Genomic DNA, 7112 nt, shown 5'->3' on the forward strand with positions numbered 1-7112 from the left:
AAAAGTGAAGCAATCCATTCATTTGAGATTGGGAAATGAACCCCTTACTGAAACTTTTTTGTTACAATGTCAATTGACTATTTTTCTAATGTATAATTATAATGGTTTTAGCCCATAAAGCAAATCCAGACATTATTGTGAAACGGAGAGTAATATTTGAAATAAAGATATCTGTACTTGAGCTTCATGAACAACTAAAGAATTATATACCCTTGGACATGTTATTAATGCATACACATTTAGAATTGTTACATTTTATTGAAACTTTTATCATCAGGTGCTATCTCTGATGATATCTATAAACAGGATTTACTAAGAAAATAGTTTTTGCATCCAAATGATATGTGTCATTTGTTGGGGGGTTTTGTTCATTAAAAATAATATTCTATCTTACTATTCCTTAATAAATTCTTAGCAATCACAGTGAGTATTGAAAGAACAGTTAGCAATCTCTAATTCTAGAGACAACTTAATTAGCCATGTGAAATTTCACACTTTAAAGTCATAGAAATGCCTAAACATTCAGGGGTAAACTTCACACAATGAATCAAAGGTTTGCAATTTTAATTATCATCAAGAAAATATTAATTAAAGATCGTCCAATATATTGTATTCTGACTGAGATGAGAGTATACAATTAGCCAGGCCAATATAAAGAGATTTAAATGCAAAAACTATTTATTCAGGAAACATTCTTATGTCATCACCAAGGATAGTGTTAGCACCTGATAATAAAGTTTTCAGTAAAATATGAATATTTTTAAAGTGTATGCATCTAATAATACAACTTTATAACTCATAAAGCAATATGCTAAAAATACAGAGAGTCAAATCCACCATCACAGCAGCTACTTTAAAAACCCTTTTCTATAAATCATAGAACACACACGCACACAAAAACAATATAGATGACTTTTAAACACAAGTAACAAATTTTGATACAATGTTCTGAATTTAACAATCACAGAATAAACGTGCAAATTAACATTGAAATTTTTTAATGGTCATTAAGTTATAACAACTGTCAAAGTACTGAAATTATACAGAATATGTTCTCTAATCACAGTGGAACTAAGCTAGAAATAAATTACAAAAAGATAACTAAAAACTCATACTGGGAATTAAGAAAAAGCAATTACACTAGAATCGAGTAAGATCTAAATAACACATGGATCAAAGATGAACTTACATTGAAAATTAGAAAATATTTTTTTACTAATAAAATCACAACACATAAAATGTAAGGGAAGAAATGAAGAGAGGGAGGGAAGAAGAGAGGGAAAATGAGGAAATCAGTAATCTAAAAAGCCAATTCATTCAATTCATGCAGTAATTTTTTAAAAATATGTGACTACACTCCTAACTCCCCCAAAATATAAAAGGAATGTAGTAATAAACACATAAACAGAAATGAGTGAAAAGATACAAAACAGAAAGTGGAAAAATTGTTGACACATAATTCAGCAGAGTGTTAATACCTCATAAAGGAGGAAAGAGGATACTCTGTTCAAGCTGCTGTATCAAAGTACCTGAAACTAGGTAATGTTTAAAGAACAGAAACCAATTTTCTCACAGTTCTGAAAGCTATGAAGTTCCAGATTAAGCTGCTAGAAGGTTTGGCTGTCTGGTGAGGGCTCTGGGACCTTGAATCCTCTGGAGGGGAGGAATATCGTACCCTTATATGCCAAGAAATGGGAGAGCAAAATTCTCTCCATTAGGCCCTTTTATAAGGGTACACATTCCCACTCACAAGGGAGAAGCCCTCAGGACCCTATCGCCTCTTATAGCCCCTATCCTTAATACTATCACATGGGCAACTCCTGGATTTTTGAGTTGACACATTCAAACCATAACAGAGGATATCATAAAAGAGATATATAATGAGTGAGCTTCAAAGTTATGGGTAATGCTCAGCTCCTTAATCTTTGAACTTATATGCCTGTTAACCTCCCTCCGGTATGCATATTTCAGAATTTTAAAAATTGTAAGCAAACTTGAGTTCCCTTCCTACAACAGATTGGTCTGTTTTCTGTTTCTCGTTCATTACTTCTGTTTTTAAATAGATTGACTTCTTAAAATTTTTTTCTATTTCTGAACCTATTTAATGCTTTATTTATTTATCTATTGTTGAGTAATTTGTATAAAGCTATTATTTTCTTCATAAACTGCTGAATTCCTTTCAACGACTTAAAATAAGCTACATGATCTATGCCTTCCACCAGCTCTCAGAACTCATCTTCTACTACTCTCTCTTGTTCGTGCATTATGCTCCAACTACCCTGGCCATTTAAGTGAAGTGAGGATTGCATCTGATGTTTTGGAATAATAATCCTTGTCTACAAGGATTAATAACAAGTGGTGCTGATTCAAAGTGGAAAAATAGCTGCTGGACAAATGTTCTGGCCTAAGTATTTTTTGCAAGTGTTTTTTTTTTTTTTATGATAGTTACTCTCAGGAAATTTTGTGTGGGAATCCTTACTTTATAACCTCTTGACTTTTTTTTTTTTTTTTTTTTTGGCTAGTGTTGACACAAGTGATTTCATGATGATTCCACCAACTTTCACAATGCCTGCCTTGACCAGCTATGTAAGATTTAAGCAATATCTCCTTTTAACTGGGACTTTCCAGTTAATGCCACCCACTCTTTATATGTACATTTGCCCCACATTACATAATTTACTTATTTATGATGTACATTGTCATTATCAATTGTCTCTATACTTAACATGAACTTGAAAAGTTCTCATATTGTTTAAGTCAGAAATTAATTTATTACTTGCAAAATAAAGACAGCTGTCAGGAGGTCCCTATTTATATTTATTGCTAGTGTTTCTATTAATTTATACCCATTTTTCCTGTATAAATAATTTTTCAGCTTGCTCTTTTAAACATTTATAGAGCCAACTGTATCATCATTTTCCTTTTTTTATTGTCCTGTACATACATTTCTTATACTGTACCCCATCAGTAAAATAATTTGAACTTATATCTTACCTTGAGAGTTGAACTGTCAAAGTTGACCCAGGCTAATTGTGGATATTACAAGAAGTAACACAAATCTTTACTAATGATTCAGAGAATACTAGCAAGAACCAGCATAGACATAGTTATTCTTTCTAGAAAAGCCCAAATCCTTTAGTTGTAGCTTTCAAAACATCCCTTTCTCATGCATTAGGAAAATCTGGGTTGAGATATCACAGAAGTTCTGAACAACAGCTGTGAAAACTTCTTTCTCAAAGAAGTCATTTCAGATTTGTGGGTCCCCAGCTTCACACTCAGTTACACAGACAGAATATGTCTGTGTTACCGTATCCTGTTCTCCAGCAATTCAAGCCCTATAAATCTACATATCACAGATTGACTTACAGTAAGCAATGTAGACAGACCAGGTATATCCTACTAAAAAGCTTTTTTTTTTTTTTTTTTTTTTAAGATAGACATTCTCCAGTGTCTTTCCCCTAATAAATATCATCATTGTGATTTATAAGATCTGGCAAAGGTGGTCAATGTAGTTAAATAGGTAAGAAGTCACAGTTGGCTTGTGTCACACTATAATAAATCTCTGTTTATTTATTTAATATCCTACATATGTACTATATCATAAAACATATGCAAAAACAAATTTAAATGGCACAAGATAAAAATGTGATTAAATATTTAATAATTATATATTAAAAAGTCCTTATGCCCTCTCTAAAATTTTATTTATAAAATTTACAGTAATAAAAATTATTTTCATATACTCCATTTATTATGAGTCAAAATGCATTCTACTGTCATGTATAACTAATTAGAACAAATAAAAATACTTTAAAAACTAAAATTAAAAAAAGAAAAAATATTTTTAGTGCTGCTATTTCACTGAATATGTCACAGTAATTTTGAAAATCTTGGTTTAATATTTTCTGATACAGTGTCTTAAAATATGATGCTAGGTTTTGAATATTTTCTAGTATTGGCCAATATAACTAAAAAGATTAACATCCAAAGAAATGAAAATCCAAGTAGAGGGAGTGCCGGATTAGTTGTCCTTATTAAATTATGATCTTCATTTTTAAACTCATATCAACTCATAAGGCAGATTTTTGTCAAAATTTAGCGAGTAGATTTCTACATTTCTTGTTGTCAATCATTTTTTCTTGCAATATAATCAGAACATGGTATAATTTTATATTTTTAACAAATGGTTTAAAATCTCACTGAAACTCCTCATAAGAAAGATTTTTAACTAAGTTGAAAATTTTTGTTTCCAAGTTTTTAAAGTATTAAACATGAAAAAATTATCAATAACAGGTCTACATCATTATTAGCAATGAAAAAAATCACATTATGAGGGAATTATTTCCATACATTCATTCTCTCCTTATCATGAGTTTGTTTCTTTTCTTTTCTTTTTTGAAAGCTGTTTCTTTCTCACTTGTTAATAAAATTTTACTTTACTCTGGAAGGTCAGGTTAAAGTGTTTATTTTCTGTGGAATATACACCAACTTGCAGTCCACAAATAGCCATTTAGCCATTTGTTGTTTTTTCAACATCCAGCGTCTTTCATTTGTTTATTCTTTTTACGTCTTTTATGCCATGAATCATAGGGACTAGGTTCCAGCAACTCAGGATCTTTTCCTCTTAGTTCTCATAAAGTGTGCTTCTCTAGGAAGAGCAGGCTGGTGCTTCAGTTGAATTGTGGTCCTTTCTGTTTGGCTTCACTCTTTTTCTGATCATTTTTCTTCACACATTTCAAGAAGCTATTTCAGCTCTTAGAGTGTTTGATGTGCTCAGTACACATTCATTTTCTAAGAATTTTGCCCTTAATTTGTTTGCTTACAACACTGCAAAAGGCAGTCTGAGTAACAATGAAGTACAAAAAATATAGCTTGACTAGGGTAACATCGGTAAAGCATTCTTTCTTGAGCAGTACCCTTTCCCTAGGTGGCTACAATTTCATATAATATAGTTAATGGATCTAGAATGTCTCCTAACTCCTCAACTGATGATTTTGTCTCCACCTTGATGTGCACGCCTTGCACTGTATGCACATTTTAACAATTCCACTAATTTGATTTGGGGCAGCATCAGTTGGGATCTTTAACCTCTTTTTGTCATCCAGCATTTTCCATCTCGTCCACAGAGCCCAACTTTTATTGAAATTGTAAAGACCACAACATAGAACCTTACTAATATTTTCTTGTTTCCTAAAGTAGAACTTTGGATGCACTTCCCTATTGTCTCTGTGTTCCTGTTTACTAATTTTCTATGAGAGCATATTTTCATTTATTCCCCATGTTGATTTTGTTGTTGCTGATTTCTTATCTTTTAATGAGGACCAATATTTCCAGGACTATACAGTATCAACTTGTGTTTCAAATTCTGTTACCTGGGATGATGCCTCAGTTCTCCTATTATACCTTAAGCCTAAGCACAATAGGTACAGAACTTCCCCAAATTTGTGAAGCCTAGCAAGCACTTATTTGGTGTAGGGTTTGGGGCAGGAATATTCTGTTTATCTCTGCTATCTGGTTCCTTTACAATGAGAAGGCAGTTGAAGAGTAGAGAATCTCAGATCAGACTACCAGGGTTCAAATCTGGGCTCCACCACCTATTAGAGGAGTGGCCTTGGGCAAATCCCTAAATTTGTCACTATCTTCGTTGGCACATCTCTAAAATGGGGACGATGATAATCTCTACTAGTTATAAACCCATGAAAAATGAGTATGAGCTTATGGATTTATGTTTAGAGCTACTTTTTTTAAAAGATGCTAGATTAAAATAAAAATCTGTACAGAGTATCAATTCCCTATATTTTTTCTATTTCTCTTCTTAAGTATTGCTAATTTAAGATCCAGGAATAGGTTTGTTCTGTGTGTTCTCTTTCACTCTCAGCTATTTTACATACTGCAATTTCAGTCTTTCAATGAAAAAGGCCAATTTAGTCTCTCGGCCAGTTTTGCTTCCCCTGCTGGGAAATGACTGCCACCCTTTGATTGAAACACAGGGCTCCATTTCTGATATTGGGATAGAAAATAGGGGTATGCAAGAACTCTCTCCTGTCTACTACCTGCCTGTCCATGGAGCAGTTTCAGAGGATCCAGCCTGATTGAAAATTTTCTTGCCCTGAATTTCTGTAGTCAATCCTTTTACAGTTTGGCAGCTCTATGTATCTCTCCCATCCCATAGCACCCCTTACTTTCTAAAAATTGTGCTAATTATTTATTATTTGTTTCAGTCCTCTCCTCTCTGCTATTGCTAGAATAATATCTCTGTAAGAAGAGGGAAATTTTCTGTATAATCATGTAAAACAGCATTTGGACCCCAACGGGGTATGGTGGAGCCGCCTAATAGTCCCAGCTACTGGGACTGGTGAGAGCATCAGTTGAGTACAGGAGTGTGAGAACTAAACACCATAATAACAAGAAAGAAAGAAAGAAAGAAAGAAAGAGAGAGAGAGAGAGAGAGAGAGAGAGAGAGAGAGAGAGAGAGAGAGAGCAGTGTCCGGCCCCAAAATAAAATCTCAAAATCTTAGTGCAATTATGACTTTCCAAGTGTTTCTGTTTTCACAGGCATTTTCTAATTCATTTCCTTAGGGACCATCATAAAGCAAAGTAGCTAGCTTCCATACCTTGGAGATCAAATGCTTTGTTTTTAGAGTCAGTCATTTGAATCTTCTCCAATCAAATTAATATCTATCTAGATAGATACAGATAGATACATATCTAGATACATACAGATAGATAGATGTAGATAAATATTTAACACCTAAGGGTTTTTTGTTTGTTTGTTTTAGGTAATATAAAAGAAGACAATTAAAGTCACTAAATTTGCATTAGGACCAGCAACTTTCCTTTACATATTAGGTACCCTAGGGCAAGGGCAAAACTTCAGCAATATTGGTTAGATAGGGATGAAGAACTTGATTGGTCATAGATCCCAATCTACATATACTATCCAGTGAAATTGGTTTTAGTTAGTAACATTTATAACATTTCTCTTTGGGTATTTCTACCTCTTATTTTTAGGTCTAATGTTTGCCTCCATTTATGATTATTCCAACTGCTAGCCAAAATGCTTCTGTCCATAGCTGCTAGCTGAGTAGATACTTGAACCAGAATCTCAATTA

Source organism: Urocitellus parryii, chromosome 12 (assembly GCF_045843805.1).
Source record: "Urocitellus parryii isolate mUroPar1 chromosome 12, mUroPar1.hap1, whole genome shotgun sequence".
Lineage (NCBI taxonomy): Eukaryota > Metazoa > Chordata > Mammalia > Rodentia > Sciuridae > Urocitellus > Urocitellus parryii.